Raw genomic sequence first — 22,319 nt, 5'->3', positions numbered from 1 at the left:
AAATAACATAATAATAGCTACTGCAGTGTACACAGAGCATTAGAAGAACAAAGAACGGCTCTCAGTGAGGCTCCAGTCCTATCATTCTTAGTAAAGAGCCGTTCAGAAGAATCGGATCGTTCCTGAATTAGATAGTTGTTCAGACTTTGGTCACCGCGTTGTCCCATACCTGGGACATATCGGTCAACACCTCCGCATTCTGCGCAGTGAGTGACAGCTTTTTTTCCCTACAATTTGTCCCTGCACAGCTAGCTTCGCTAACATCACGTACACAGAAAGTCTCACCTTTCTTTGAGTTTCTTTTCTAAGTGACGATAAAAGTTAGACGTAGTCCACCGTCTGTGAAAGCGAAGCGCTGCTAAACATGTCGCCATCGAACTTGTGATGATTTATGTTACTAACATTAAACAGACATCTGCCGCTCAGAGAAAACCACTGCGCAGGTTTTTAGTGCCGCGTGCGAGTGAAAGGAGGAGGCGATGTGTGACAGTGGTAACAGAAACACTTCATTATTCAATCACGTAATTGCTTGGATTTTAATCGGTATGTTTTTCAATTTAGTGATATTTCCACAGTTGCGGTCATGACCGGTCTTGAAATACATTTCCGAGTTCTCAGCGCCCGAGACCAAATGAGGTAAGTGGTCTCGAGTACACTACATGTGAGAGACACATATTAACAGATGTCTACTTTTTAAACATGCGTGATATTTTACATTCAACTGTAATGTACTTGTTGCCATAATCTGTATTTATCTGAGAGCAATTTTTTTGTTGATTTGTTGAAAAGGACCACACTTGGTTTATATGGAATGACAGGGATCCCTGATGACTGTTGTAAAATGACATAAGTAGCACAAAATGACATGCAAAGTCCAAAATTGTTGAAAATAAACAATAACACTACAATTAACCCCTTATGCTTTTATTGTTGTTTTTTAAGACATTTTCCAGCTTTTGCAATCAGCGAAACTCAAGAAAGAAGTGCCCAAATGCAGATGGGTTTGTATTGTAAGTCAAACTTTATTTGAAGTACTTTGAACTACATTCAATCACACAATCATAAGCTGTGAGTTTCTCACATGCTTTTACTGCACAAATGGCTTTTCACATAATAAACTATCAAGACAGATTGTCAAATGAAGATTCTCATAAGCTGTACAGTAGGACAGTATTACTGTACACTGTCCTCAGTGATAAAACTTTTAAACAATAATTGATAAAAAAACAAAACAATAATAATAATAATGCGATTTCTAAAACAGTGGTATTAATATTCTGACAAGAACAAAAAAGATAAAGGGAAAAAAATAAGTAGGACCTGACAGAGAAGGAATTAGCTTAACTAACCACAACAATTCAATTCAGTTTAGCCAAGTCCCAACAAATGTTCTCTCAGGGCACAACAAGGAAAAACTCCCTGTTAACAGGAAGAAGCCTCCATCAGAATTGGGCTCAGGATGATCAGCCCTCTGCCTCCACCGCTCAGGTTTTAAATTCAAAATGCCGATGATCCATTTACATGGACTACCTTAATGCAAGCTCCCAGTATCCAGGTGGTTAACATCATGTCATTTGCCAGAATTTACCTCTTCTTTAGAGCTGCAATTTTGTTGTACACAAAATATTTTATTCCTTTCCAGTCTCTTCCATTATCCTTTAGGATCTGATTATTATTTAAGCATTTTTGACAGTCCAATTTCCCAGGGATCTTCAGTTCCTTCAGGAAGTCCTTGAAATGCTCTTTGACGATTTTTATCTCGGCGTCTGACCAGCGTTTTCTGGATTTCTCTGTTTGTAAAAGAAGGAGGAAAATGAATAAATTGATTAATAAAAATCGCTAACACCAAATACGGTAAATAAAAGTCAAGAGTTTCCATATAGACACTGGAGTATCAGCAAACATTGTTTTGTTGGCTTCAAACAGGTTTTCTGGGTTTCATAACCCAGAGCCAAATGGTAATATGTTGCCCATTGTTTTCTGGTCCACAGGTGGTCAGCACAATCTGTTTGATGTTAGAAAGTCAGCAGAATGTGACTCCCATGTGATGCTGTGTGGAATTTTCTGACAAAACTGTTTGAGATTTTATCAATAGGTCGGAAACCCATCCCCCATTTGGGAGAGGGAGAGACTTTGTGCCATTATATTCATGCTGTAATTTCTGTAAATAAAAGAGACGTCTTGCAGACACATTGTATGTGATTTCTCCCTCTGCAGAGATCAGCTGATTTGGGATTAGCACTCTGGTGTTAGGATCCAGAGGTAATAGGAAGAGAGCAATCTGGTTGAAGATCAGCTTCTTTACTATTTTTGATACTGCAAACAGTATCCCATGTAGTGAATTGAATAACATACTTTTTTACTTGATGGCAATGGCAACTTTTTAATGCCCCAGTTGCCTTGCGTGATGCAGTGCTTTCTTCACGGTTTACATCCTTTGAAGTTTCTGAAAAACATAGTTAGCAATTAGTTAGCACTACAGATTGAAGTGGTATGATCATTTAAAAATAAGTGGAAAGATTTTTTTTTCTTTTCCATTAACATAGTAAATGTAGAGGAAAATGTTACCTTTTTGACTCTTTTTGACTGGAGTCCCTTCAGATTGGACATCTGAATCCGAGTCACTAAACTCCTCCTCAGCTGCAACAAAATGTTTACAGTAAATACTTAAGCACAACATTTATTTTTGGTTCACAAAACAAAAAATATCAAATTTGCTTCATTTCATAGAAAGAAGATACATTTTGAAATCTTTCACTTACAGTTGATGTTTGGTGTGACGTCGTCAAGAGATTTCCCTTTGAATTTACTCATTCCACCTTGGAGAGCAAAAAGAAGTCTACTGACTTTTGCCACTTGGAGTGTTTCTTCAGGTAGTCTGTAATATTCCCTGTGGACCTCAATATCATGTCCCATGAAAGTTGCCAGCTGGTCTAGCTCGTGAGTTTGCAGGTTTAGGAGCTGTGAAACTGTGGCGATATGCTTCCGTAGTTTGGTAGATGTGAGATTCTGTGGTTCTTTAGCTCCGCAGCTTTCAGCAAACCGTTTTAAGCAGTCACATCCACGAATGCTCCCTTGCGAGCCAAAAAATGGACGAGCAAAAATGTAGGGATTGGTGGGGGAAATCCCAACCTCTTCTCTAGTTTTAATCAGAAGTTCCACAGACTCTTTTATATTTGTTGGGAACAGCACAGGTACTTTGCGGCCCCTTTTCCCCCGTATCTCTACTCTGGTGAGATTCTCACAAAGTTTTTTTTCAAACTTTGAAAGGCTCTCCAAAACTTCATCATGCATGCTGTGTTTGCTCCTTTGTAAATATGTGTTGACTTCCATCCTTGAGACTTCTCCTTCACGACGGCGATTGAACAGTATTAACTGTGTCAGAGTGAGTTGAGCGAGTTCACTCCATGATTTTGTTGTTGGTTGATCATTGAGATTTTTTTTGCAGACCACCTCAAGGCTTTTCAGATGGTCCTGGAGCTTTTTAATGTCTTCTGACAAAGGCAGTATTTGCGGCATGTTCCATTTCTTCTGGTAAAGTGTTTTCAGGGCATTGGATGACACATGTGTTGACCAGTCCAGGTCAATTAACTTGGCAAAATCCTCTGCTTTTGATTTTAAGTCATCATCCCCTTGACGCAGTGCCTCTCCTTGCAAAACGTATGTGACTTTCACAAGAGAATGCCGCAGTTTTAGTGCTGTTGAAGGAACTTTAAATCTGTTGGATAACGCATTAAACCCAGTCATCTGTTTTACAGCGTTAATAACCGTGTTGAATTTTCTTGGGCAGATCATGTCCTTCAAAAAGACAACATCCTTGTCAATGTCTCTTGCCACAAGAACAAGTCTGGCAAGTTCCCTCATCTTATTTCTGATGTCTGCTCGATGGCGTCCAACTTCTCCGTTTTTGAGGAACATTCTCTCACCCAGTGAAATAATAAGGGGGTCGGCCTTTACTAATATTGTGATTTTGTCATACACCATTTCCTGGATAACCGTTTTAAGTCCAATGGAAATCTTAGCATTCGTGGGCATCATCATGGAAGAACTTGTCTGAACTCTTCTTCTTGTCACAATGGCAGCTCCTTTCTCTTGGAGTTTGCAACGCTTGTGGTGTCTCCACAGATCGTTCTTCACGTACATAGCAAAGCAAAACTCGCAAGGTAGGTAGTCCTCTGCAGCTACCTTACTTGTTGCTTGCCTTTTTGGGATGATTTGTCCTTCCCCAGAGGACAGGACAGAACAGTTGTGTTCATAGTTTCCCATGTTTACTACTTTGGTCAAAAGCAAGGATCGCATTTTCGATCCTGTCTTGTGTGCGAGTGCCTCGGCCATATCAGGTTGGTCTGAATGCTTCTGCTTCAGATGTCTTGTGACTTTTGCGTAAGGTTTTCCACAGTAAAGACAATAATTCTTCTTGTCATAGACACGTTGGTGTGCAGTGCTTGAAGATCTTTTTACTGTGACTTTATGTTGTTGAGACTTACTGCCCTGTGATTTCTGTTCAGGTTCAGAAGGTGTTTCTCTGATGATTACTTCCTGTTCTGTAGTTTCTTCTTCCTTTGATTGTGAGTCATCATCTACTTCTTCATCTGAGATCATCAGAGAACGGGAACGCTTTTTCTTGACGGTCTGAAAAAAAATTAGCTTATTAATTACTTTGCTTATTAATTCGCATCACTTCTTTATACACAGTTATGATTTTCTTCACCGCTGCTTGTATAATTAAATCTTTTTTTTACCATTTCAAACTCAGAAAATTCCTCTTCTGATGAAAGCAACGGGTTAGAGTCAGAAATGTCAAGCAGATCGCTGACAGTACTCTCTACAATGTCTGGCTCATCTAAAGTTTCTGGCAAGCAATTTGTTGTGTGGATTCCATCCTGTAATAACAAAACGTAGTGAATTAATGAAAATATCAATGAATATATCAAGTAAGTAGGCAGTGGATTAAAAACTTACTGCACTTTGATTCTCAAGCCCAGTGTTGTTTGTGGTTCCAGAATAATCAGACTGATGTGACAAACCTGTAAATAAGACAAAATAGGGTTAATCAATATTTATGTATAATTTAAGATAGTGTTTTCCAGCCCATAAAGTTCTAAACAATGCTACTTACACATGACAGCCTTTAGGGATTCTTCAATGGTGGGACGTTCTTCAAGTGATGTACTCAACATCCGGGTAATGATGTCTTTTAGTCCGCTCCATCTTTTCTCACACTGAAGAGTGAAGTTGGCCTTTCTGATGTTAAGACTCAGTCCAAAGGCATCACTGAAGTATGGTGTTGTAGTTTGAAAGGGATGTTGTCCATCTGTCAAGATGTAATGCACCAAGCACCCTGCTACCTAAAATGTAATGGATTACATTAAAACCATGTCCTCAAAGTCAAACTATACAGAGTGAATAATAATAATAACTATTATTATTATTATTATTATTATTATTATTATTATTATTATTATTATTATTATTATTAATGATTGAACAAAATTATAGAGCAACAAACAGTCGTAGTATCTAGTATACAATTAAATGAGCATTTTGAGGTCAACACACCTGGATATCTGACTCCTTCTTGTATTTGCTGTTTATAACTCCAACATCCTCATAACTGGTCCAGGACAAAATTCCTCTTATTTGTGAAAATGATGCAGGTTCTCCAAGATCCTGATTTCTGCTTTCTCCAAAGTCTCCAATACACATTTTATTGTTGATATCTGTAGACAAATAAAATATCTTCAGTCACATAAATATCAAAACATAATTTAACCAAAATTAACATTTTCATTATGAACATTTGTGAATAAAATGACTGTACAGTTTGCAGATTAAGTTTCCTTTACCAAACAGGATGTTTTCAGGCTTCAGGTCTCCGTGCAACATTCCATGTGAGTGGAGTTCCTGAAGTCCCAGCAATAACTCCTGACAGATTCCCAGTCTCCACTGCTCAGTCAGGTTTTGTCTCTCAGGAAAATCCTTATTTTCAATCAGGTCTTTGAGACTATATTCACAAAGAGGCAAGACTAAATAGACAAAGTAAGTGTCTTCAATCACAGTAAGGGGCTGCAACAGATGTCTTGTTTTTAATCTGTCTGAACAGAGAAACTTAGCTATTTTCAATTGGCTTTTGTTGGTATGTTTAAGAAATCGCTTGACTGCCACAGGGCTGTTGTGGAAGAGTCCTGGAAAGACTTCTAGTCCATTGCATCCATTTCCAATCTTTATGTTTGGTGAGAATACAAGGCCATCAATTTCCATCACGTCAGACTCTGACTTGAGACGTTCTAGTGAGCTCTTCCATCGGGATTCCTTTAAAATTAAACAAAAAAACAAAAAAAACAATGAGACGTTAGAGTACCAATTATCTTATGCATTATCTTTCTGCTACAGCATAAACATAATAGGAACATTTTATGAATTTATTCAATAAATATAGATGAAGAAAAAACTTCCACACTTCTTTACCTTGTTTTCCATGTGTTCATTAAAAGAGAATGAAGTTGTCTTCTGAAAGAAACGACAATTACAGCATTTCATTATTATACAGAATTTGGTTTGTTTTAACCTTTGACACTAATTTTGTATTTTGAATTTTAAAATGTTTGCAAACATTTATGCCACTTAAAGCTCATTAACAATATAGTAAAAATGAGAGATGAAAAAGTAATATCTGAGATTCATAACATTTGCTAAAACATGCTTTGAATAAAATATAAATATATTTAATAATAGTTACATACCTGTCGCCATTGACAGTTGGGGTTTTCATAGTTGTAGATTTATTTCTTCTCCTGCAAGAATTTCTGTCTTTGCAAATACACACAGATGTGGTTTTTGTTGCTCATCCAATATCTGTTGGTCACATAGGTACAGACATCAATTATTTCAGTAGGTTTGTTAAATAAAACAGTTACTACATTAACAGAGACTTCTGACTGTGTTACTTACTATTTTAATTTTGCTGTTTGGCTTGATGTGATCATCATTTATGAATCTTCCAAGTCTTGCTGTATCTTTACTGCCATCAATGCTGAAAAAAAGAGATCAATTATATTTATTCCTGGGCTTAAATTCAAAGTTCAGGTGTTCATGCAGTTGTACTCACCAGAAGTTTTGTCCTTGGAAGTTATAGAAATGCAAAAATGCTGCATCTTCAGCTGAATACTCTTTAACCAGGTCCTCTCCTTCAGAGCCAGAGATATGTCTTCCAACATACTCCAGCAAGAATTCTCCTGGCTCAATGGTGGCAATAACTCCATGACCTGAAAAACATGACCAGGGTTTCATTGAGCTTTGCATTTACAGTCCCACAATGTTCAAACTGGCTGAACCTTGCTTGAGAACATATAATAGTTATATAGATAATAAACACAGACTGCAGCAATATGCAGCTCAGTGTACTCCACACCAACCCAAATGAGGTTCTTTAAAAGTAGAACCTTCTTCAGAAAACACAAAAGTTTATATTCTCAAACAAAATCATACCTTTGTCTTCACTGATGAATTTCTTCTGAAATATGTCTTTGTCCTTCTCAGAAGCAATGAAGTGCAAGGCTTCTTCTTCAGGACAAACTCCTTTAGGATTCATTGTCTCTGTAAAAATGTAAATTAATATTAGACATGGTACACTGTCTTAAAACCTTAGCTTGATTGAAAATGACTGTTTATACAAAAGGCAACAAAAGCTTGTTAACACGAGTGACTTCATGAAAAGATCCAAATCTGTTAGTATTGTTGCTTTACAGACTAAATAGAACACAAGGGAGGAATTTTGTAAAGTGTGGAACTTACCTGTTGTTATGAGCTCAAAACCAAGAGCAGAAAAATCTCCAAGCTGGTTTTTATCCTCCAAAATGTTGCAAAGTGGTCAACAGTCCACGAGACAAAACAACAAAAAACAGTTGAAAGAAATCCAGGTTTGAGTTTTGTCCTCTCAAATGTGGCTGTGCTCAGCAGTTCCAACAGATCCTCAAAAGTCTGTAGGAATAACAGTAGAAAATGTGAGGTCTGCTCTGTCCTTCTGGGAAGAAGAATGTCTCTCTCTGCAAGGAGCCCAGATTATATGCAGTCCTCTCTGAATCCAGGACATTCGAAGGAACAAAAGAGTGAAGGGTTGCATTTGTTTTTGAATGGTGGTACTCACCTTCTGCACCAAGCAAACGACTGGGTGTCTTATCTACATCACAAGTGTGAAACTGAAGGCCCACAGGCCAAATGTGGTCATCAGAGGTTTAAAGAGGAATTAGATACATGCTTTACTTCTCTGATTTCATCATGGACATGTTTGGTACCCACAAAAACATTCTAATCTAAAACAATTTTTACAAATACCAGACAGATAAAAGTGCAAGCAGGGGCGGATCTAGACAAATATCTATGGGGTGCAAGAGGGGGGCAAGGATGAAAAAGACGATCATTTATCTGAACTCTAATTAAGTCCTTTGTTACTCAAAACAATGTAACATTTGAATTCAGTAATTACTGAAATAAATAGTTAAATACAGAAATATATCTTGTTCATGAGTTCGTTACAAATTCACTTTATATGACATTGCATTTAGTAAAATATATCCTGTCATACAGTTTCTATTGGGCCTCTGAGGGCCACAATAATGCTCATTTGGCCCTCAGTGACATCACTGAAGAATATTATTGCAATAGATGCATAACAATAATGAGGGACTGTATGTACATTTAAAGAGTTTTAAGTCAGTCAAAGCTTTTTTCTGCTTTCTGAGGAATCTTTCATGTAAAAATCACCAACTCATCTTGATGGTTCTGTTACATGACATGGCTGCACTTAAAATACTTGGGAATTATTAGAAAAGTTCAAATTGGCAGTAATTGATGCTCTTGATATCATTTACTAACAAATATAAATATTGAAGTACGATGTGAACTGTGTAGATATTAGATCTATGAAGCCTGTCCTGAATGTTCATATATGGTCTTTATTCAAATCATTCTCACACATATGGATATTTTTACAGTGCAGTCATGTTCAAACTATTGGACAATGCATATATATATATATATTATACATACTTTTAGTCTGGTCAAGTCAGTTTGTATATTTTGTTAGGGCATCCTGTTTTTATTATAACTTTATGTTTGTGGTCATGTTTGTATTGTTGTCTGCCTTAGGAGAACTGACGAAAATGATCTTTTGTGCCAACTCTGTCATATTAACATTGATTTTTATTGTTGACATGTTGTTTAATATGCAACATGTTTCAATGTTTTTAAAACATTGAAATAATTGAATTACATTACAGATGGATGTCAGTGTTTACTTGTCAGATGTATTCCGTTGTTGACATATAACATTTCTAAAATATGAACATTTATGTTGTACATTCATTAAATATATATTAACTGTGTAACTATAATAACACAGTCAAGTACTTAAAAATATTGAGAAATGTAAGATGCATATGACAGGCAATCTAATGATATTGACGTTTAAAAAAACAAGTGGTGCACATGTGAGAATTATGTGATCACAAGATGCAAGAAACATTGAACACATGAACAAAATACTTGACCACATGTGGAAAATGTGACCCACATGTGATCACATGTTTGCACATGTGAAAACGTGATTATTTTCATGGATTGTGAAAATATGGATTATGTGAACCACATGTGGAAAATGGGAACCAGATGTGATTTTTGTGGGATTCTTTTGTAAGGGTTGAGTCAATAACAAAAGGCTTGGCTTCTTTCACCTGCATTTGTATCTGGTAGCTGTTTAATTGTCCCAGGTTGAGCTCAAACTGGTTTCTACAGAGGAGGAGGGGCTGGCTAAATGTTCGATGTTAATTTGGATTGTTCAGACTTGCATGTAAATTAGTGGTGCTCTGGGTCCAATACCAGAGTAAAGTACTGTGACTTGATTCAAAGTGGGGGGGTAAAACACCAATAAGTTATTTGCTGATCCTCCAAAAACAACAAAAGAAGTTATCAAAAGAAACCCCAGTTTGGAGTGGAGGTCGCTCTAGAGCGGCGGTTTTCAAAGTGTGAGGCGCGCCTCCCCTGGGGGGCGCCAGAGCACTTTAGGGGAGGCGCGGTGCGAGGGAAAAAGTAAACCGGAAAAGCTATCTGCTTGCTGTCTACTGATGTGAGAGAAACGTCTTTTACGCACACGATCAACTCTGTGGATTTAGGAAAAAGTTGGTACTGTGGGGTGCGCGTGTGGAGCGGGGATCAGTGGAAATGTTTCCCACCTTAGAGGATGTTTTGGCCAGTGATGTCAGTAACGTTTCTGACGTCGGACCACTTTTTTCCGTAACGAGTAATCTAACGCGTTGCTATTTCAAATCCAGTAGTCAGACTACAGTTACTTATCAAAATCATTTTTGCGTTACTGCGTTACTATCTTCTTTTGTTATTTAATCGTATTTCCTCTACGCGTCTTGTCGAGTGACCGACGTCTCTATGCAACAGAAATGTAAACAATGGAGGGAGATGCGCATTTTGTTGGTGGAAAAACTGGAACTATTTTCAGTTTCTGTCGCCAAGTCCGATTATTATAAGCGGCTTTGGGCTTCATCTTTTAAAAGTCGCTTGCAAGTTTAATGAGCGGCGGGTTGCGCCTCTTTGGGCTGTTTTTGAACGTGAAGTTGCTCATTTGGGCTTGGAAATAAGCAGAGACTCATAATAAATCCCAGAATTTGTCCGTCATTAAGCTAGTTTTAGTCAGTCTCTCCCTGTTCATCATTTCCCGGATGATCCGTCCCGCTGTGTCTTTGTTAATGTCAACTTAATTTATTACCTCTCAATGACATCGAGCTTCGCGTTGCGCTCCAGAAAACTAAAATATCGAAACCAATATGAACAGCGCAATAAACGTGAAAACAGCCACGAATAAACGTGTCCGTAGTTGGCAATAGTTATAATGGCAAGTTAGCACCGTTATAATTATTAATATTACGGTAAGTGTCGCAGCCATCTGAGCTGTGGAGCTGCAGGAGGAGCTCTGTGCGCTGCGACATCAAACTCAGGGGCGTAACGCAGATCCTGGAGGCTGGGGGGAGGGGGGCTTTAAAATCCTTCTTTGAGTTTTCCAGACAACAGTGGACCACACAAATTACTCATGTTTTTTATTTTTGTACTGTTTTTTGTACAATCTCCTCTTCAGTTCAACCTTATCAGTGGAGACACATTGTTAATGTTATCATTATAAAATAACTTCCAATTAAGTATTAGCAAAGATCAATGTGATTTTCACAGGAGGCAGAGCGTTGTTGTTAGCAGCTGCTGAAAGTAACTAAAAAGTTACTTTTAGTGTAACTTAGTTACTTTCCAAGTCAAGTAGTCAGTAATATAACTAAGTTACTTTTTCAAGGAGTAATCAGTAGTCCGATTAAAGTTACTTTTTCAAAGTAACTATGCCATCACTGGTTTTGGCCAGAGCGGGGGCTGAAGGCGGAGTTTTTACAACTCCACCCCCCTCCGCGGGGGGGGGGGGGGGCGCAGCAGGCATTGGGCTCCTTGGAGGGGGGCTCACCCTTTCATACTTTGAAAACCCCTGCTCTAGAGTTTTCTGTTGTCTGTCCTTTTAACAAACTGTGTCAAAAAAGATCCTGTCAGTTCATTTTTTCCCATCAAATTTTTCAGATGGTTCTAATGATATTTAATTGCATTTCATTGTTATTCTGCTTAATCAATATTCAACAAGTGGAAGAGAAAATGCTCACTGTGTCATCATCAAACTTACTATATTTAACTTTTCAATGCAGTGATGACATTTTGAAATGTAATATTTCACCAGTTGAAGTTTTTAGATGTTGCCAAGACTCTTCATGTCAGTGGTTCAGCTGTTCTAGATTGTTCTATTGTTCTGTTCTATTTGTTGATATAGTGACCTCTGAGATGTTCTCTGTGCATAAAGTTGGAACTGTCTGCACATCTGCACCAAGTGTCCAGGTCTGTGTAATCTATCAAAATGGTCGCCAGATTTTTCCATCACATTAAAAAAGAAACTTTGAAAGACAGAAAATATTTGTCTTCCTTTGTAAACACAGGGGATATTGAACAAACTGTTTTAATTAAGCAGTTTTCTGTTTTCATTTTAGTCTGGATGAAGCAAAGTGTGGAAGTAGAGGCTGGTTTTTACCAGAATGGTCTTGGATGTGTGGAGCAGGATGGAACTGTGTTTGCTCATTGTGCAGTGTGTTTGTTACAGTCTAATGAACATCTGGACCTGACTTTCTTTTCCGTCTATTCCTCTATTTAGACTGTAATAAGTAGAATAACCCAACGTCACATGTTTTTTTGTGGCTCTCAGTCAGTATTGCATGATTTCTGAATCAGTCTACAGAATATTTTCTTCAAAGTTATCAAGAGACTGTTTGTAGATTGTGAGACAGGCCTTTGTGTTCTTTTTGGTCAGCTGTGGTTTTGGTCTTGGAACTTTCCAAGCGAGTCTCTTTGTGTTGAATCCTGACCTTTGACCTTAACCAAGGCAGCAGAGCTTTAGATGTTGTTCTGGTCTTCAGTGACGTCCTGGATGAGTCGTCTTTGAGCTTTTGGAGTTATCGTGGTTGGCTGGGTCCTCAGAAAGGGTCTCCATTGTTGTTGTGGATGTTTCTCTCTGTGACTCTCTGAACATCCAAAGACTTTAACATAACCTCTCCAGACTGATAGATAGTGACTCGCTGGCTTGGTGACTCATCTGTTGATTTCATTTTCATCAAAACATGATGTGTTGCTTTATTAGGTCTTCCAGCCTATCTCATGTTGTCAGACTGGTTCTGTTTAAGTGATAACGCTACAGCTTTTGTTGTAATCAGACCTGAAGACAAACAAACATCTGTGTATAATTTGATTTAGCAAGGAGGAAATGACTTTGTTCATATAAGGGCAGTTTGGTTTGGAGAGCTGTTTTACTTTATAAATAAAATCCTTTAAAAACTTATTTTACTAACTTATGCAATCTTTGTTTTGCTACATTTATTAGATGATTTTAAATATTTAAGTTAGTAATAAAAACAAAAGAGAAGACATATATTAAGTGAATACTTAAAAAAAACACAATAATAACAAAACAAAGTGAACACAAGGTTCATGTTTCTCTATAGAAGATATTGTCTAGTTTCAAAAATAACTGAGCACCAAAAGTGGTCAAATCTAGATTTTATCTTCTACAGTATGGTCTGTCACTGAGGTTTGTAGTTTCAAGTGATTTAATTACACTGTTGCATGACAAATAAAAAAAATTATCAAAAAAATTATAAAAAATCAAATTATAATTGTTCAGTATTTCTCAGTCATGCACCTCATCATTTCTCTTACACACTCAAGAAGCTTATCACTTCTGCACAGTAACAATATCTGGCCCATCAGAGATCTGACACACACACACACACGAACACACACAAACATTAAGCAATGAGACGCTGAAATCTAAACAGCGTAAAGTTCTGATTAGTTTATCCACAGATTATATCAAGGAGCAAACAGAAGAGGATGTTCAGGAGCTGCAGCCTGAAGCTCTGTGATGTCTAACAGCTCTGCAACAGGCATACTGAGAGACACAGACAGGCTTCTGGTGGGGGGCTTTCTTTGTTACCAGGGAGAAAGTGGCACAGGGGGCGACAGAGAGCTGGGTAACCAGGAAAATTAATCTACACATGACACAAACTAGGATTAATAAGAAAGGACTGAACTAAAGTAAAACAGAAACAAGGCTGGCCTAGTCAAATAAAGAGACTAAGAACAGAATGAGAAAAGAATCAACAAATCAAAATCCCAAAACAACCCATGTCCTGACACATTTTGTCTTGCTGATCCCATGTGTCCATGATTCCAAAGAAACGGTGTGCAAGCATGTTTTCCAGGAGAAAACTCCAGGCTTTCATCTGCAGACTTCTGTCATGTCAGAACGTCCTCCTGCTTTCTGCTTCTGCCGTCCCACTGAGAACTTCTGTTCTTTAATGAATTACCCAGCAGGTGAGTGGACACCAACATACACCTGTACACATGCTGGAAACCATGTGTGTGTGTGTGTGTGTGTGTGTGTGTGTGTGTGTGTGTGTGTGTGTGTGTGTGTGTCTTTGCATGGTTGAAAGCACTAATGTCTGAGGCAACGATGCCCCCTGCAGCCTGTTCTGCTTTGAACTGCAGAAAGAAAATACTTTCTGCTTGTCGTTGATTTTCAGGTTAATTAAAGTTTGCCCAGAGTTTTGTGTGCATGTCTGCTTGTGTCTGTGAGATTTGAGAGTCTTTATGCTAAAACAGAGCAGTGAGGCACAGTGAGACAAACATCAAAGAGCAGATTTAGATGCAGCTTTACCTCAAACAGCAATGGAGTGCAGTGAAGAACCTTATTGTGATGATGAAATGTTAAAGAGATCGGAGCAACCCGACACAGCAGGAAGACGGCTAGTCAGCTGGAAGAGCAGAGCCAGACGGTCTGACTGATGTGGGATCAGTGCTACACATGAGGGATCTGCTGTTAAAGTGGAGCGATGTGACCTTAGAAGGATTCTATCATGAGAACAGAGCAGCTAGCATTAGGAAAGGCACAGACACCATGGAGAAGTGCTTTATTTATTATTGTAGTTCCTGAAGAAATGGAATTGTTGACTTAACAACTATATATATATTTTGTATTCTGATGCGAGGGACAATCACATTTCAAAAGTCTTGAGACCGGAAGCTCCGTCTAGCCTAAACAGCAAAGAGTTTTAGTTTGAACCACAGCACATTGAAATCAATGGATGATTTTGATTTCTACAACAAAATCACCTCTTGTGATTTCGAAGTAGAACTTGCACATGCAGAGACGGCCATTTTACTTTAGCATACAAGAGATAGTGATGAGTTACTGCTCCATCATTTGTAATAAACATCATAGTTATACATGTTATACATTCATAATACATCAACCATAGTCAATAAATCAGAAGGAAAGTTGGTTCCAGTGTTTTCTTATATTCAAAAAGAAAATGTTTATTTCAAACATGTTGATAAACAATTCTCAGCACCTTCATTCATCTAAAGCCACAGTTCATGATTCCATGAATTAATCTCTGCTGATTAAATCGAAATAGCAAGAGAACTATCAGAGAAATCACAGGATTTCTCTGATAGAAATCAGAGAAATCCTGATTTCTATCAGGAAAGGACTGAACTAAAGTAAAACAGAAACAAGGCTTTGTTTCTGTTTTACTTTAGGAAACCGCTTTGTTTGTTTCTGAGTAATATTCATCCAGTTTGATATTTACTGATTAGGTCGGACTTATCTTGTCTCTTCTGGCTCTTTTAACTGGAAAAGAACAAGTGTCGTCGACAGTGCCTCTCTGAGACGTTACTGTTTGCTGCCCCCAAGTGGCCAAAACAGGAGCTACACTAAACTGCTGCCCAGTACATCCATGATCATCTTGATCGGGGCCTCCTGAAAATGTGACATATTGACTAAGAACAAAAGCTTCACAGTGTTCATAGTTTATAGGAATTAAGATGTATTTTAGCATGAAATAACCACAATTTAAGATACATATTTAAAAGAGGTTTTTTTTTTTTTTTATTATTTGCAGCACCGCTTCTTTCTTTGATACACTTATGTCATACTGAAGACATTTAAACCAGTTCACGTGTTTCAACACCTTTATTAGCAAATATATTAGAATTATGAAAGGACTCATTATTTTCACTAAGTTTCAAACATTCTTGAGTTACTTTTTCCTTCTTCCACAGTGGGGGATGACCAAATACTAACCACTTTGTTTCTGGACTGTTAGAAGAAGTTACTAGAGTATGTTTTCATTTCAACCTTTCTTCTTGAGAAGAATTAAGAGAAGCTTCAGAAGGGTTTGTTTTTGTCTGCTTTTCTGTTGCCTAAAACAACTGAAGGATTCATCAGAGAGAAACATTTTGCTGCTAAACTAGCTAGACACCTGGAAGGAAATTGCAAGGTTGTAGTCCATGGAGAAGACTGTCTGCAGAAAGATGTGGTGCTAACTCCATGACTTTTTATCTTCATGCTCAGAGTGTGTTTTGACATATGCTGAAGTAGGAGGAGTGTCTACAGGTGGGCTGTGAAAGGTGTGTGTCAACACAAATCTCACTCAACTACATTAACCAGAGTGGACTGTTCATCTTTGGGTGAAGAATGAGAGACTCAAGGGACTGACGGACAACCTGACAGCCTGACAAACAGTCCACCCCGTACAACTGTCTTGGGGCAAGGCTGAAAAGTAAATCACATTCTTTAGATCTGTTGAGACTTTTAACAGGATGGAAGAGACCTAATGGGAACCGACTGCAGCTAGGCCAACACTGAGCAGAGCTGTTCCTTCTCCAACACCAGCACTAATTATCTAGTGAAAACTTCTGCAATCACAACGGAGGCCCTGATGTCTTTGCTGAACATTTGTTGCTAGTTTTCTGAACAAGGAAAGGCACAAACTTACCGTATCACGGCAACTCAAACCAAGGAAAAAATAAGATGTTGACAAAAGACCAAAACCACGTATGTAACTTTCATTAAAAAAAAAGTCTTTCTTTTGCATATTTGTTCAAACTGTCACCATGTTCTCACAGTATATAATATGAGACACATAATCTGTAAAGGAAAAAGAAAAAAGAAAAAAAAGAAGTGGTTCTGGTCTCCAGAATCAGAACCAAACATGCAGAAGCAGCATTCAGCTTCTATGAACACAAATCTGGAATAAACCTCAGGAGAACTGCAAAACGTTCTCAGTACATTTGATATAAATTTGATTATGGTTACTCTTGATGATTTTGATGATGGCATTTGACAAAATCTAATGTTTATTTGTTGATTATTGATTACCATGTTATCATGTAAACAGTAACCAATTATCTGCAAAGCACTTTGAACTCTCTTATAGCTGAAATGTAAAAAAGAAAAAAGAAGAAGAAGAAGAAGAAGAAGAAGAAGAAGAAGAAGAAGATTTTTGATTTTTAACAATACATTTATTGTACAATAATTCAACAATAAAAACGTTACATAAATCAGGTCAAAGATACTAAAACAAAATAAATTATTACATTAACACTTTGTTATATTTTAGTTCTCCCTGATCGGAAATGATGCACAAAATATTATTAAATCCCCACAATTTTAAAAACCCCGACAAATTCCCGGTGACTCTGTAGAAGCAAAACTCTAACCTCAACCTTGCCCTGATGTTCACCTTCCACAGAGTCACCGCGTCTAATTGAGGTCCACCCTGCATTTTGTCCCTTCGAGTTATATAAATAGCCATCTTGGCCTCGGCTAATAAATAATTTAAAATCCGGGATTTAAAACTAGTGGATCGACTATAATGTACACCATTTATAAAAACAGAATTAGTAAAAACCACGCCAAAGAGGCTAAAAATGCTTGCTAAAAAATTTAAAAAACTAGTTAACCGTACACAATCCATAAAAACATGAAAAACACTCTCGGACAAACTGCAAAAAGGACACTCGTTTAAAACCCCAGGACTGATGACCGATAAAAACGAGTTCGTGGCGATGGCGCCATGCAGGATCCGCCACTGCAGATCACCAGTCCTTTTCTTTATTGGAGGCTTGTATAAAGTCCTCCACTGAGGTTTTTGCCCTCCCAGTTTGTCAGTCCATACGCTGACGGATCTTTTGCAAAGAGTTCTCTTGTTCAGGATCTTTACGTAGTATTTATACAGTATTTTTGGCCCCGTTTTGCAGAGCTCCAGCCCTAATCCTGGGCTGTGCAGCAGGGGGCCACTTTCCTCCCCAAAATTGGGATCCAGGGACACGTCAGGAACGGGTCATTCTGATCGGGCAGACACTCTTTTGTGGCGTGTAAATGCAGAAGCCGCCTCTCCCCAGCCGTCATTCGCTCCTTCACCCTCTCCAGGAAGCGTTGTGTCAGCCTGGCGGACCGGATCTTCAACAGTGTGCTGACCTCCTGGACGTTGGCAAAGTCCGGTCCAGCCACCTCCACCAGACGCCGCAGGGTCACCGTCCCGGACCTGGACAGCGCTTCAGAAAGGCCCGGCACGGTGCTGTCGCAGACGTCTAATCTCGCTCCACAGATCAACGGTTCTTCTAAAAGCCAATGCAGAGAATTATGCGATTTTGTCCTGTGCAGTTTAAAAAAGGCACAAGATTTTAAAACGCTTTGATAAAATTGAGGCAACCCCTTTAACTTTAAAAAACTAAAATCAGTTAAAAACAGAGCAGCATCCAGCCCCAGAAAATTAACGCGTCTGAGAATGCAACTGGCCACGTCCTTCCATACAGGGGAACCTGTCAAATACTTTTGGAGGAACTGTAATCTAAAAGTAGCCGTTCTACTGGCTAGGTGGACGAGGCCCTGGCCCCCCTCCTCTCTCGGTAAAAACAAAACAGACTGTGGCACCCAGTGTAGACCGTTCCAAAAGAAGTTGACCATCTCTGTTTGGATTTTTGCAAGTAGCCCAGATGGTGGGTCTAACACTGCAAGTTTGTGCCACAGCTGTGAAGCGACTAGATTGTTTAAAACCAGCACTCTACCTCGGTAGGACATTTGTGAATGTAGCCATTTCCACTTTGATAACTTGTTTTTAATTTTTTCTTCAACATTTTCCCAGTTCTTTTTTACAACATATTTATCGCCTAAAAACACACCGAGATATTTAAAACCATCCTTTTTCCATGAAAGACCCTGAGGGAGAACTGGGAGCCCGTCGGACCACTCGCCGACTGCCAGGGCTTCGCTCTTTCCCCAGTTCACCCTCGCAGCGGACAGAGTTGAAAACTTTTTTGTGATCTCGGTTAAAACAGTGACATCCCGCTGATCTTTAATAAAAACAACGACATCGTCAGCGTAGGCAGATAAAACCATATTGTTCCTAAAACCGGGTAAAACCAGACCATGGACAGTCGAGCGTATTTTCTGGAGGAGGGGTTCCAGGGAGAGTGCGTAGAGCATCCCCGAGAGCGCGCAGCCCTGTCGAACGCCTCTACACACCCTAAAAGGAGCACACAGGCTGCCGTTGATCTTCAGCACACTCTCAATATCACTATACAAAACCTGGATCTTGGCGATAAGACCCTCGCCGAACCCAAACCTCCTCATGGTTTCCCAGAGGAAGCCGTGTTCGACGCGGTCGAATGCCTTTTCTTGATCGAGTGAAATCAAGCCCGTTTGCAAACCCAATGAACCGGAGACCTCCAAAACGTCCCGAATTAGGTAGATGTTATCTACCATGGACCTGCTGGGGACACAATAGGTCTGATCCCGGTGGATGACCTGCTCCATAGCCCTTCCCAGCCTAGTGGCCAGGGCCTTGGAGAGGATTTTGTAGTCGGTGCAGAGGAGGGACACGGGGCGCCAGTTCTTGATGTCCTGCAGGTTCCCCTTTTTGGGCAGCAGGGTGATCACTGCCCTGCGGCAGGACAAGGAGTGAACCAGTAAGCAGGCTCGTAGACGTCCAGCAAGTCTTGGGCCAGAAGATCCCAGTAGGCCTTGTAGAACTCCACCGTGAGCCCGTCAACGCCTGGGGACTTCTGGCCCTGCATGCTGAGGAGGGCTGTGTGGAGCTCCTGGAGCCCCAGAGGGCGCTCCAGCTCGGTGTTGGTCTCCTCGGAGACCTGAGGCAGTTCGTCACAGAACTCCTTCAGCAGTTCCTCGTTCTCTTTATATTCACTGTGGAACAGAGAACGGTAAAACTCCACAGCCCTCCTCCTGATCTGCCCTGGTTCACTCAGTTGCTGCCCCGTGTCCGACAGCAAAGAGTGGATCTGCTTCCTCTGCCCGTGCTTCCTCTCCAAGCTGAAAAAGAAGCTAGAGGGAGCATCCATCTCCGTGATGTTCTGGATCCGGGACCTGACCAATGTGCCTTGGACTTTATTCTCCAGCAGGTTTGCTAAAACTAGCCTTTTAGATTTGAGAGCTTCAATGTGCTCTCGATTTCCTGTGGATTCACTAAGTCGTTCTAACTCCACGATGTTCATCTCCAGATCTCTAATAGATCCGGTCATGTCACGAGTGACATTGAGAGTGTGCTGCTGACTCAGCAGTTTTATTTGCACTTTACCATGGTCCCACCACTGTCTCAGGCTGGTAAAATCAGACTTTCTCTGTCTAAAACCCGTCCAAAAATAACCTAAAATCTCTTTAAAACCCAGATCATAAGTTAAAGCCGAGTTAAAATGTTAGTAAGCGCTTCTAGGTAAAATGTTTCTAAAAAACACTACCTAAAAGCAAAGAGTGATCGGTAAAAGCCACCGGTAAAATCTGGCATGTTTTAAACACGTTAAAATGGTGTTTAAAACAATAAAAACGATCAAGTCGAGCTAAAGAGATTCGGTTTTCTTTAATGTGGGACCATGTACTGCCTGGAGCCTGCATGCATCCTCCTCCATACGCCCACCAGGCCGTGAGATTTGAGACCAGCTGCCGCAGAGCATGTTGGGCCGCTGGATGCGGCTCTGCATGATTACGATCTAAAAACTCGTTTTCCGTACAATTAAAATCCCCACCTATAAAAACATAATCTTCCGACCCACAATCACCCAGCCTTTCCCCAATTTTTTCAAAAAAACGCTTTTTCTCTGCATTGGTGATGGGAGCATAAATATTGATAAAAACCAGGCTAAAATTATCAAATTTTGTTTTGACTAAAAGACACCTCCCTTGAACGACGTGCTCAACTTCTGTGGAGTTTGGGGTGAAAGCTCTGGAGAACAGAAAGCCCACCCCTGCACTCTGGGAGGTGCCGTGACTTAAAATGACCTCCCCCCTCCACTCTCTGCCCCAGTCTGTTTCTATTAAGGAATCACTATGAGTTTCTTGTAAAAAAATGACGTCAATTTTCTTTTGGTTTAATGTTTGGTATATCAATGCACGTTTCTCTGCTTCCCTCGCCCCGTTAAGATTCAAAGATGCAATTTTAAAAGAATCCATATTGGGTAAGAAGCTAAAACCAAAACATAAAAACCTTATAAAAAATAATAAAATACTACTGTACATCATTTTCACTCAAAATTGTTTCCTAGCTTTGGACATTATTTTCTTTAATCTAAAAACTTCTGTATCTGTAAAACCTGATACCTCTTTGTTTCTGATATGATATCTTGCAGAAAAGTAAAACAGTCTCAAATTTGGAAAGTAACTTTCTATTTTTACTCCCCTCAATCCTTTGGTTTGTTGCAAAAAGGTTCTGTAAGATTCTACTGGGTACCTTGGTTCTTTACTGCTACTTTGGGTTATGGACACCTCACTCGTGTCAGAGAACCAGTCCTCATTGTCGCTGCTGTCTGACACCTCCTTCCTGTCTGCAACCAGCTTACTGGCCTGTTTACTGGCTTGCACAGCAGCCACCACATTTTTCCTTTTGCTGCGCCTTTTTATGGGGGTAGAAGCCTCCAGCTCCATCCCCTCCTCTGTTTCACCTGTCTCTCCCTCCGCTCCTGCTCCAACAACCGACTCTACACTGTTCCTCCTTTCATTCTGTCCACCCACCTCCTCCTCTACTCTCTCTCCCTGACCTCCACACACTAAGTGCTCCTCATTGCCCTTCACCTCCTCCTGCTCTCCCTGCACACCGTCTTTCTCCCCCTCAACACTTCCACCCTCACCACTATTCACCCCATCACCACACACCACCGTGCTCTCATCCATACCCACACACACACTCATTCCCAAAGCTCCCTCACTCACGACTTTACCTCTCTCCAGCTCTCCTGCAACGGGCTCCTCTACCACCACCGCGGGTTCCTCCGCCGCCTCCACGGCCTCCTCCGCAGCAGCCGCGGGTTCCTCCTCGGTGGGAGCGGGTTTCCCCGCAGCAGCCGCGGGTTCTTCCGAGCGGCAGCGGGAGCTCTCAAGCTGCCCTACCCTCACTAGGCGGGTTTCCAGGCTGCTCAGCAGCCGCCTGCTGCTTCGCCGGACCCGGCGGGGCCGGTCCGGCCCTGTCTGGGCACATTTTTATGATGTGGCCCTCTTGACCACAACCAAAACATTTCATGTTTGAAGACGTAGCAAACAAAACATAGTCAAAATCATCAATCCGTACATGAAAACGTAAGTTGAGCTCCTCATCTTTACGATTAAGAATCATAAACAGTTGTCTCCTGTGGGAGACAACATGTTTCAGCAAAGGTGATTTGCACCCCGTCGGAACTTTTTTGAGCGGCGACACCACCTTGCCGTGCCTCGACAACTCTTTAATTAAAAACTCGTCACTTATAAACGGGGGGACATTTGACAGTGTTACCTTCGTTGCAGGTAAAGTTAGCGGCGAGACTTGTAAAAACAAATCGCCGACAGAAACGCCCACCTCCACCAGCTGTTGAGCTTGCTCAACCTTTTCAACAAACAATACCACCGCTCC

General features: G+C 40.1%; 1 long non-coding RNA gene across 1 annotated transcript; it reads right to left on the bottom strand.

Annotated features, from left to right (window-relative positions):
- Positions 1-7,246: 7,246 nt before the first annotated feature.
- Positions 7,247-8,245, bottom strand: LOC122819207. Its single transcript, XR_006368571.1, has 3 exons — positions 7,795-8,245; positions 7,489-7,596; positions 7,247-7,265 (listed from the first exon to the last, which is right to left on the bottom strand). It is a non-coding gene; the product is annotated as an uncharacterized LOC122819207 (long non-coding RNA).
- Between the last annotated feature and the right edge of the window lie 14,074 nt (positions 8,246-22,319).

The sequence above is a fragment of the Gambusia affinis genome, linkage group LG17 (assembly GCF_019740435.1).
Source record: "Gambusia affinis linkage group LG17, SWU_Gaff_1.0, whole genome shotgun sequence".
NCBI lineage: Eukaryota > Metazoa > Chordata > Actinopteri > Cyprinodontiformes > Poeciliidae > Gambusia > Gambusia affinis.
Note: the sequence above shows the minus strand (reverse complement) of the source record. Positions and strands in the feature narration are given on the sequence as shown.